General features: G+C 29.9%; 1 pseudogene; it reads right to left on the bottom strand.

The window, feature by feature from the left end:
• Positions 1 to 2: 2 nt before the first annotated feature.
• Positions 3 to 904, bottom strand: LOC124935874 (annotated as a pseudogene).
• Between the last annotated feature and the right edge of the window lie 12399 nt (positions 905 to 13303).

Here is a 13303-nt window from a genome sequence, read left to right on the forward strand (position 1 = left end):
GTAAGTGCATTGGCCAAAGCAACCCCAAGTGATGGATTTGTGGTACTATATCCTCCATCTATCAAAAGGTTCACCCCGCTGACATACTTTGACTCGTCGCTTCCTAAGAAAACTACTATCTCCCCTACATCATCCGTCTCAAGCGTTACCCTTTCAAAACCGACGTCTCCGCCACCAGACGGTTCGTCGTTTCATCATCGAGAGGAATTGCCTCATAGATCGGAGTTTGGATAGCATGAGGCGATACGCAATTAACCCTAATCCCATATTGACCCAACTCCACACATAAGTTCTTCGTCAGCCCCACTAATGCATGTTTTGTTGAGGTATATATGTGAGGCGATACACCGGCTACCTCCGATACGGAGCTTGAGGTGAAAATGATGCTTCCCCTTCTAGCGGGAATCATGACCCGGGCTGCATGTTTTGCACAAAAGAATGCTCCAAACACGTTCACCCAAATACATTCTTTAAGTCCTCAGCATCAACGGTTAGGATGCTAGGGCTAAAGTTGTCTAGTATGCCTGCATTGCTAAACATTATGTCGAGCTTTCCATGCTCGGAGACAACCGTGTCAACTAGGTTCTTAACTTCGTCGTCTTTAGTCACGTCGCAGTGTATGAACCAGATGGTTGATTCGATGACTCCACTAAGGAATGGCCGAGATGGTCTTGGACATCGGCAACTACAACTTTCGCACCATATCGTGCGAATATCTTTGCGGTGGCTCTTATGCCACTAGCTCCGCCGGTAATAATCGCTACCTTACCTTCTAACCTGGGAGTGATTAATTAAATGCATATTCATATTTTTATATAGCTAGCTATAGCATAGAAAGAGGATTACCTTTTAGCAGGAAAGTTTGCAAGGAAGAAGAGACTTCTTCCATGTTCATGGAAAGATCAATGTTTGAAGTAGGTTTCACAACTTGCTCAAATGAATAGGTTGAAGATGTTGATCGTGTTCTTTAAATAAGACTAATCTCTAATGTCGTTATCTTTATAGATTACCATTAAAAAATGCAATTATTGAGTGGTCCAAAGATCCAGTGCTTGAATTAGAAAACATTATCATAAAGACTACTTTTCTTTTTTTTATCCAAATTGTTTTTCTGAAAATATTTAAACACGTTTTATTAAAAATAACACCGACGAGTTTGTAGAATCAAAATTTAGTAAAATAAAAATAAAAACACAAACTATTTTCATATAAACAATAACAACAAGACATTCACTTCTTTCACATGATAGCAATCTTCATCAATTCTTCACATTTTATTCTCACTTGAAGAGACAAGAGACAATAGTATTATGAAATGTCTTGGAGGATTTCTCCTCATATTTCATTATTGCAAGCCTATTTTGAACAATATTATCAAGATATATTCACTTTTGGACAATTTCCTAAATATTCTTGCAAGTTTTCCTTCTATACCTCATAAATCAAAACGTGCCAAAGTATAGCCTTTACAAAGGTTAGAATAAATAATGCAATCTTTGAGTAATTTTTTAGGCTTCCTAAATGATATATGATATATTTAAGTGAGATTTAAGGTGGGTTTGAGGACGATCGATGAATAAATTTTTTTTTATATGAACTTGAAGGAAAAAAGGATAATATTTAACTGAAAAAATCAAAAGTTTTAAAAATTATCCACTAGACAAATAATATTACTATAATTATTTTTAAATGGTTGAGATATATATATATATCCAAACTTTAAAATAAAAATGGTTACCTAGATGTTAATTATTAAAAATATATAATTATTTATTATAAAATATTATTTAAACATAAAAAATATATATAATAAAAAAAATAAAAATAGATTATAAAAACTCTGATCTCTGATTGATGATTGAATGAGGATGACAACTATATGGGCGATAACTCTTAATTGGATTGAGGGGTTTCTAATATTTAGTTGTTTATCTTCGTATAATCTTTTATTATAACTATATAATTATTGGAATAAATATCATATTTTAAATAGTTATTAATTTGTGGTTGCCTATTGGTTTGGATGTTTAATTTAATTTATGCTTGGGTTAGATTTTGTGTTCAAATCTTAGACCGAAATTTTACAAATAGATATTCTAATTAATTTAGCTATGAGAAATTAATCTAAATAACATAATTGATATTCAAATTATAAGGTTGTGGTACTCTTTTTTTAATCAATGTTAAATGTGGCTATGTATTGGTATGAATGTGAGAATAGGTCAAGATCTAGATTTGAAAAGATTTGAGCCATGAGTGGCAATAAATGAACAACAATAATTGTGTATGAATTAAGGGTGATGAAGTAAATAGACGGGTTGGTGGGGTTGACATAGGCATGGGTTACATTGAGAATTTACTTAATTAATTTTGTAGATGATATCTTGCATGTAATCATCAACCCTTTATGGTATTCAACATGTTCGTTTATTTGAATTCTATAAAATTTGTAATTTGAGATAATTTGTATGCATTTTTGTTTGGGGAATTTTGTACTATTGCTAGATTTATTTAGTTTTATTGATTTTGTGTGGGCTAAATATGTTTTTGAGCTCAGCTTTGTGCATTTTTTTGGTAGAATTGTGATTAGGGATTTGTACAATTTTTGTTATGGTACTTAAATGATTTTTTTTATAGATCCACCCTATATTCTAAAAACCTAAATGCATGTTAAGTCAAATTAGTTATATAACAAAATCGAAATGTCATCAATTCCTAGTGGTTTGCATTCATATTTTAATATATATATATTTATATTATATTATATATATATATTATATATATATATATTAATTATTTATTTTTGTAATGCCCTAAAATTTATTTATGATCGCATATCTTCGTCCTGGCCGAAATCAAGGAACGAGGAAGACCAAGACCCAAGACCGAGACCTTAGACCTAGAATTTCAATATAACTGAGAAGTTAGACCGATATTCTTGAGTTAGGACCGAGAGGCACGACCGAGGATCCTTTGAACATGTCCGCTATTTTAGCCAACGATTTAGCCACAGTTTTAGCCCACTATTTCAGCCAATTATTTTAGCCAACTGTTTTAACCCAGTATTTTAGCCAACTATTTAATTAGGACACATGTCCTTTAAATTAGGACACTTGTCATCCAACAGACTCCCATGACTGAGGCTAATATAATCTTGACAATATTCATTCCATTAGTAATGCCCATTTTCCCTCTCACTAAGAAACAAAAACCAATCTCTAGAAGCCATTAAAGAACACATCGTTATAGCAAAGATAAACTTAGAGCCATTTTAAAACTAACAAGTTTTTTATAAAACCATCTTTAAAAATTCATACAATGCTATATAGATCATGTACTTTCTCTAAATGCATACTTTTTAAAACATGAGTTATTTTGCATGACCATAATTTTATTGATAAACTGAGTTGAAAATATACTGTCTTGAAAGCATGATTTCTTTGCATTTTCCCGTTTTCCAAAATATGATCTATTTTTCCTTGCATCCCCATGTTTTTAATGTATGATCTATTTTTTCTTGCATGTCCATACTTCCAAATATGATATGATTTTATGAAACTTTAATGTAAGAGTTATGGAATCATGGTAAAACTATATTGATGTATGAATTGACGGATGATATGGGAGGATAGATAACCAAGATGAGATGTGGTAGTCTGAATCCAAATATTGGTTTGTGAAATATAACTAGTCTAAAATAGGTTGAGGCTTTTGGGATAGACTCCTAAACCTAACCAAATATTGGAATTCCTCACCTTCAAGATTAGCTCTGAAGGATTAGGCTCAAAATATGTGTTCAAGATGTAACTGTACCTTCACTATGATGATATACTTTAAGATAGGGCTGAAAATGAGACGAGTTGCTCGTGAATTTCCCGTGAGTAGCTCGGTCAAGCTCGGCTCGAGTCAAACTCGAGCTCGAGCATGCTCGAGCTCGGCTCATTATATAATCGAGTCGAGTTCGAGTAGTTATATACCCGACTCGAGTACTCATCGAGCTACTCGAGTTTATAATATATTTTTAATTTTTAATTTATTTTATATTTCATATTTAATTTTTATAATAAAAATGAATTTAATTATATTCACTCTCCAATCTCCATCTAGTCCATCACTCTATTGTATTCAGTCGTCAACAACAAAGAAAGCTAGGGTTTCTTTCTAGAATCGGGTCCTCCTCTGTATTCGGCGGATCGACGTCAAGTAGTTCTTTCTCTCTCTCCCCAGTCTCCAGAATCCTACCCCTTGTTCCGGCTGAAGCAGATCGGGTATAGTAACTATTCCATGTGTTCTTCTACGTAAATCTTCTTCTTCTTTGATAGATTGGGTTCTTGTTCTTGAAAATCATATGCTTTTGTGTTTGATCGTTTTCTTTAGAGAGAAAGTAGATGCATGAATGTTAATGCAGTTTCCCATGGTTAAACGGGTTTGTGTTTTAATTGATTAAAGTTCACTGTTATTGTTTATATATGAGAAATAATAGAGAGATGATGAAATTAGTTGCATCAACGACGTGCGAGGAGTATTTTTAGAACACCAACATGATTTTGGTAAATCCATAGTTGTAAATCCATAGTTGTAAATCCATAGTTGTATTTTGGATGGCTTTTAGATCAATCATATCCGTAGATGGTGGTGTGGCTGAAATCGAACTAATCGAGTTCGAGCTCGAGCTATAAATCGAATTAATCGAGTCGAGCTTGAGTCGAGCTCTTGAGCTCGGTTAAATCCAAACTAATCGAGTCGAGTTCGAGTCGAGCTCAAGCATTGTTTTGAGTTCGAGCTTGAGCCTTAATTTTGGTACTCGGTCGAGCTCGAGTTCGAGTAGTTGGAATTTTTTCGAGCTCGACTCGACTTATTTTCAGCCTACTCTAAGAACCACCAATGTTGTTTTAACTGCATGTTTTGATAACCAACAAACAATCCTTTTATGCATGAATTACTTCTTATATGAAAATCATCTAGCATTGTTTTTATTACTTAAATGTTTGGTGAGTCTTTAGACTCACTATGCTTGTGTGGTATAGATACACAGCCATAGTTTATATATGTTAGGTGAAGGGAGGCTGGGAGTGGAACAAGGTGCACGAAATGAGTATTGAAGGAGAGACCAATGCTGAACAACTAAGTATTTTGTGAAACTAAGTCTGAATGACTCCATTTTGTAAAACAATCGAGTATTTTGTATGGACTAAAGCTGTTCGACCGTATTTTGTAGTAAATGAACGAATTTTTTTGGTAGCATCACTTGATTTGTAATGATAATGCACACTTCAGCTTCCGCATACGTGACTGTTTTCTGTATTAATATGTTTCTGTTTCAACCATCTCTATCCTAGTCTAGAATTTAGGATTATGGATGTTTCATATACAGTCTAAATATTTAAATCGATCGAACCATCCAATCATTAAATTGACGTAATTAGAAGAATTTTTAATCTCCGTGCAGTTATAAAGTCGATGTAGGGTATTAATTGAATATAATCGATATAACATATACTATATATATGTATATAGGAAGGATAGGGGAGCGAAATATTTGTAGTAAAAGGGTAACGACATGACTGGAAAGGTGAGTAAATTGATGATTAAATATAATTTATTTTTTTATTTTTTATCTATTTCTTAATAATTACAATTTCTTCTCTTGAATAGGACGCATTTAATATTATATATAGATATATATATATAATATATATATATATATATATTTTCAATATTATTATTAAAAAATATTTAATAACTTCTTTTTTTAATTTTTATTATTATAAAATATTTTTTTTAAATTATTGTACATACCACGCATCTAATTATTTCTTTCCCTCAATAATTTATTCTCTTTTATTATTAAAACAATTAAAATTTATTTTTAATATTAAAATGAGTCAAATTAAATTAAATAATAATTAATTGTGTTATATTAATTAAAAACATTTACTTGTGTTAATTTATTATTTTAATTATATAAAGTGTTTCATAATATCCACTTTTACAAAATCAAACAATATAATATAATCGATAAATTACAATGATTATTTTAATTTAACTTATTATTGAAAAGTACGAGCGTAAGTTTGCCCACCCACAAGAGCATATAAACAATCTATTATTGACAAATTGTGAAGAAATTTGTTACCAAAGACTCAAGAAAAAAGCCTTGATTATTATCTTTTAGATAATAAATTTAGTATTAAATTATATTATTTTTATTTTAAATTTATATTGTTTCTAATTTGTCTAATAGATATGAAGTTTTTTATGTCAATATTGACTATAGAAGACTTGTGAACTTGATGATTTAAGAACATTTGTCGATTATATTATGTTGTTTGATTTTATAAAAGTAGATATTATAATACACTTGGACAATATTTTTGATAAATTTATTTTATTGGTACTCTTTAATTATTAATTAGATTGTGTAATTTATTAATATAAAATAGTGAATTAACCCAAGTAAATATTTTTAATTAAATATAACACAATTAACTATTATTTAATTTAATTTGACTCATTTTTAATATTAAAAATAAATTTTAAATTAAATACGTGATATGTATAATAATTTTAAAAAATAATAATTATAATAATAAATTAAAAAGAGAAGATTAAGTATTTTTTAATAACAATAATTAAAAATATATATACTAAATGCGTCTTATTCAAGAAAGACAAAAGGTAATATATTAAGACAAGGGATAAAAAATAAAATAATATATATACTTGGTCAGCAATCTACTCAACCTTTTAGGTTATTCTATTCGTTACCCTCTGGCTGTTAGCTACTAATATTACGCTACTCTGTGATTACTTTTTATATTTATATATATATATATATATATATATATATATATATATATATATTATAATGTCATGAAACAAATATATCATTTTACACTTTGTTTAATATGAAAATTTATTTAAAATTATTGATATAGTGATATTCTATACTTTATTTTATATATTAACTGTTTTACAAATTTAATATGTCGAATATAAATTAGTATGGTCGAATTTAAATTTATCAATAAAATTGACCCAACCTGATCCAAAGTCAGTCTGATTATAATTTTTTAAACTTTTTTTAATCATGATTTAATTTCTAGTTTAAACTGTTACATCATATCACCACCATAATCTTTTAATTCCAATTTTAAACTAGATTAGGTTAGAATTATCTTAATTAAATCTTAATTTAATGTGTGAGAAATTAAAATCTGGAGGAAGCGTACATTAATTTGATGAATCATGATGTATTGATTGATTCTTTAATCTCTTTCCTTGAACTTTCCTTATATGAAATGGTTATTTCATTTGACGAGTACGTCAATAGGTCTCTTTGTTGATGGGACGCAATGAAGAATTGGCCGTACTTCAAATGGAACCATTACCGTTACATATAACTAACATTAAGTTAGTTATTATAATTAGGTTATTTCTAATTTAGCCCCTTCATAAAATTAGAAATGTCACTTAGATATCTTCATTTTATATTCATGACAAATACACCCATAAACCATAAACTTATTCACATTAGATCACATTATTTTGGCTTATATTAAATATGACATTTACACAATTATTTATTATACTAGTGACCCTAAAAATTCCATGAATCTCCCACTAGGTCACGTATGTACAAAAATAAATGTATCAACCATAATGCGCCTGAAGTTTTATGTCATCTCAATCATATGTTGTATAAACAATTTTATCAATTAATTATATCAATATAAGACCAAAGAGCTCGTCGTTGTATTTAAGCACAACTAGACCCAACAATGATCACATAAATTAATACAATTAATTGACAAATCATATCATGAATGTAAGGAATAAAAATATCATGCAAGGTGATCTTTTCATGTCAATTTTTTAACTGGTCCTACTTGACTTTAGTGAAATCTTACTTTAAACATAATTAAATAAAGTATAATGAACTGAATAATACTTAATTTCTGATCAGAATAGAAACTTCATAAATATTATAAAATAACTAAACTGAAAGACAAACAAACTACAAACTCCCACTGAAATTAGATCTTCGATCTCTACGATACTCATATGAGCAATATTTTCATGAAAGACATTAGGCGATAAACTTATTGTCAAGGAGTTTATAACCACAAAGTTTGTACATAAATAATTTATAGAAATCTATCCACTTTGTATAATTTCTTTCATAACAAGAAACTTGATATTAATATTACTTAATTTGATGCCTAATAACATGTCACAAATTCCGCTACAATAGTGGATGACGTCATAAGTGTTTGTTTGACACTTCTTCAAGAAATGACAAAACCATCTAGCGAAAAATATAACCCGAAGTGGATTTCATACTATTTTGGCATCCCATAAGATCGAAGTCAGAATACTCAATGATCTCAAGATTTTCCGATTTTTTATATGTGAGCATTTAATTCTTAGTTCTTTTCAAATATCTCGTAAGTATTGGATACATAATGTCAAGCAAAATTTGTGACAAACAAAATGTCACACATATATAAAACCATACATAGACGTTACTCCCACTGAACTTGTGATACACAAATAATCAAAATAATTCACCTCAAAACCAAAAGAGAGAATTTTATTTTGTGAAATTTATGGTATCACTAACGAGACGCTTCTTTGAGTCTATAGATGAATTTTTTAATTTTCAAATCATTTTAATTTGGTCTCTCGACACAAAGTTTTCTCATTGCACCAAATTGTTTTTCAATGTCTCCATTGAAAAAACCCCTTAACATTTATTATGGTGAAGCTCTATATCAAAATATGCAACGAGTACCATAAATTGTCCTTAAAGAGTAGTTTAATTAAACTGGATAGTCAAAAAACACTTGATTTTGAAGTTGTTGAGTTTGTACTTAATGAATTTGATCAATATTGTCTTGTTACTCTTGATTTTTTAACATTATCATAATATCAATAAAATCCTTATCAATGTCAAAAACACTTGAGATATAAATCAAATATTCCACAATAGGAATTATTGATCTAAATCATTTTTAAAGACAAAATTATTTCTCCCTCAAACTCAATATCCTCAAAAATAATATTGTAGTCTCGTCTAAAAAAAACTATCTTTAACTTGAATAAAAAATTATAGCCCTTATCACTTAGAATATTCAATAAAATAGTTGCTCACATTTATAAACTTAAGTAACAACTAAATTCAAATAATGATTTATCCTACTAATAGTATTTTGGTATAATGATCAAACATTAATAATAAGACATGAAATAATCATCTATATTTGGATATTAATTATTCACATAAATAAAACTTTTATAATTATTACATATTTACCATCACAAGATACAATTCTATCAATTAATTATCAGCCTTTAGGCCAAATAATATAATACATGAATTACACAATACTACCATTCAAAATTGTATTGAATTAATTTCAACAAACATTGTCACTTTAGTGATTATTTGTATCAATCAATACAATCAAATAATGAACAATATCATTATTTAAATTTAAATTTCATATTATTGTATATAACTCAAATAAATAATATATAATTTATCAAATAAACATATAATTTATTTTGTTATAAAAAATAAAATTATACCGTAGGCCAAATATGAATTTGAAATTTGTAATGTCTCATATAATCAAATTAAAAAAATAAATCTTTAAGATTTATTTGACCAAATTTCAAATATTAACAAAATCAATAATATTATGGTTTGAAATTATGAAAACCAATAAATATATATATATATATATATATATAATCCGAAAACATCACTTGAAAAGATTCTAAATATCCCTAAATCTAGGGATCTTATGAGATAATTCAAATATGTCTTTGCATAAATCTTCATGATAACATCATATAATCTAATATAATCTAAACATATATCAATCTTCATGAAATATATATATAATTAATATATATATATATATATATATATTATATATATATCGCTAGTAAAAAAACACTTTATAGCGATTGGTAAACCAATCGCTGTTATCCTTCAAATCGGTCGTTATAGGTCTATAGCGATTGGTCATATACCAATCGCTCTCAATCGGTAAAAGTCTTCTAGCCATTGCCATGATTGGCAACGGCGATTGGTGGATGACCAATCGCTATAGAGAGATGGCGATTGGTTAAATAACCAATCGCTACTACTAGGCGAAGGCTGTGGCGATTGGTTAGTGACCATTGGTGATTCTTATTAAGTTTGGCGATTGGTAGACCTTTTTTAAAAAAAATAAAAATAAATTACTTCAATACAAAAACTAAATAATCATCCACAATCATCTGTTAAGACTTTATCATAAAATACATAAGAGTGTAACAGTGTCAATGTAACCAAGGAAGGAATCTTACATAGCTTTGATAGTGCTTATACAATTACTAAGGATAGTGCTTATACAATTACTAAGCTGCAGCCACAAGGGCTCCAATTTCATGCACAACACTCAGAGCAACAAGAAATAGCCTTTCTTCTCCTGAAAATGTCATTAAGTAAAACAATATCATATGATTTAAGTAAAACATCCACTGTATAACAAGTTAATACAAGATGCATTTCAACATCATAACTTTTGAGATAACACATATAATAAAATATGGACAACTATTTTTATTAACAGTTAGATAAATCAAAAAGTCACCGGATGCTTATGATAGCATATATATGTTTAAAACTATCCACATGCCTGAAAGTATGCATATATATGATTCCAAGAGATTGTTTGATGTGGATTTTTTTTCAAAATATTTTATTATTTTGGTAAATCACTAAACTATAAATTCTATTTAATATTAAAAATGTTGTAAAATATAAAGGGTAATTTGGTTGATGATTAGATTGATAGTCATTGATGATGTGATAAAAAGTTATTTGGGGTCTTGTTTGATGTGGTTATTTGAGATTATTTTCAAATAAGTCACTATCCAATCAACATATACCTATCAATTGCATCAATTAATCATCAACCAAAATACCCTTATATTTTTAAAAGGGTTATATATATCCCATAATGTCTTTTAACTGAACTTGATATTCAATAACCTACATCAAACAAGGACCAGGACACCTTAGCAGTAAAATAAAATTTGGTAATTGTACGCACCTCCAAAAGTTTTGATTCATCTTCAGCATCCATAATATCTATGTAACGCACTTTAGCCTTGTTCTTGTGCTTCTTGATAACGACAGACTTGAACCAACAACCTCTTATACCACTGTCCTGTGAAAGAACTTCCACAGCAGATCCTACAATCGAATGTCTTCTTTCACATCAGCTTCTGTAGTAACAACGTGAGCCTCCATCATTCGGCTTTTTTTAAAACCCATCCTGAACTAATTTGACAGTCAGGGCTGCTGTAACCATTTTCAGATCCAAAATAAATATTGTTAGCCTTAGACTGATGCAGTCTTTTCTTTGGTCTAAAATACTATCAAATGTCAATGAAGGAGATAGATTCTTCCATACTAATGTTGAATACTCACTGAGATTTTAACATTATTACTGCAAAAGGACTGGTAATGTGTTCTTCTTTCTTGCAGGTCCATGGTGTTGAGAAACGATCTAATCTAACACACGATAAAAGAAGATAGAAAGATAATGTGGTAAAGAATAATAAAGAACACAAGATATAACGAGGTTCGGCCAACAATGCCTACATCCTCGGGGAGTCGTCCATTCTATGATATTCCATGGAATAATGGTCCAAGTAACCCTAGGTTACAATGTCTCTATTTATAGGAGTACATCAAAAGCCAAAAGACTAAACTACTACTCCTAAGCCCAATAAAGGCTTAAAGCCCAATTACAATATATAAACTCTAAAAATATGAGCCCAAAACCCAACAATCTCCACCTTGGGCGAATACCGTGCTTATTGAGATGTGATGAATAAACAAATCTCCACCTTGACGAATTTCACGTCCCTTAGGAAATACACGAGCCGTACCCATCAATCTTCACCTCCACTCCACTCAAGAGCCCTTAGAAGAATAACAATCTCCACCATTACGTATATCGCGCCATCAAAAAGTTATGCCACACATCAATCTTCACTATTCGAGCCATTCACGAGATAAATCATTATACCTCCACTTCTGTTCAAAAGCCCTTAGAAGATAAAATCATAGAGTTTATAACACCAAGTAAATTTGGCAACTACGCTACTTCAGCGACTAGAGACATTCAACAACTCTTTCCAATCTTTGTTCATACCTATTGACATATGCGGAAACTAGAATTAACAATTCTTTATTATGTCAAACTAATCTTTACCTTTGTTTGCCACAAACTGAGTGTCTTATTTTTTAAGTCCAACAATCGACTGAAACCAAAATACCGAATAGACCCAAGACGAACTTTCATCGTCTACTTTTCAAAATCAGATATCGATCAAAAACGAGAAGACCCAAGACGAACCTTTATTGTCTACTTCATAACGAATAAATTAGGCTATCACGACATCTCTTTTCTCTAGCTCAAGATCTGACAAAGTATTTGTCACCCATCTTGCCTTAAACGTTGCATACTCAATCAACTTGAACCTCATACTTCTCCTTACCAAATTAGCTTGCAATCTGCTAGTTTCTTGAATCCAAAAAATGCCTAGCAATCCAAGAATATTATTTCAAGATTCACATTCTCTCTTCAATTATCTTCACCAATGCTTCAAATGATCATCTATAGTTTCTCTGAAAGAAATCGAATATCCTTCCATTTGAATTGATCGAACCTTTCATCTAGCCCTTTTTCATGACTAGGAATCTCTATTCAAGGTCTCAATCATCACATTCATCTAATATATGATCCACAATGTATAGACAATTAAGATAGAACAAAAGAAGTAACAAAATCATCACCTTCGAATTAACCGAGTCTCCCATCTAGCCCCTTTTTCATGACTAGGAATCCACTCAAGGTTTTTATTTATCTTCTCAAATTAGAAGATAATGCAATGATTTCTTCTCGGTCGTTTGAGAGTTGCTTTCAAGATGTCTCCACCTCAACTTATAAGTGTCTTTTATTAGTCTTCCTCTTCCTGGTCTTTCATTGATAATATGTGTTAACTGTAATTGTTTCAATCCTTAATCACCCGCCAACTCAATGTAATCTTGCAATTTGGCCTAAAAGATTTCCCTGTCAACATGTCGACAATGTTATCATCGGTAAACACCATATAAATAACAACTTTCCATACTCGATCATGTTTTTGTCAAGTGTAAAAACACATAATCTCACCACAGTCTTCATCTTGATTAGCTCTTCCAATAAGATAAGGTCATAACCAAAAAGATACAAAC

The sequence above is a fragment of the Impatiens glandulifera genome, chromosome 1 (genome assembly GCF_907164915.1).
Source record: "Impatiens glandulifera chromosome 1, dImpGla2.1, whole genome shotgun sequence".
Classification (NCBI taxonomy): Eukaryota; Viridiplantae; Streptophyta; class Magnoliopsida; order Ericales; family Balsaminaceae; genus Impatiens; species Impatiens glandulifera.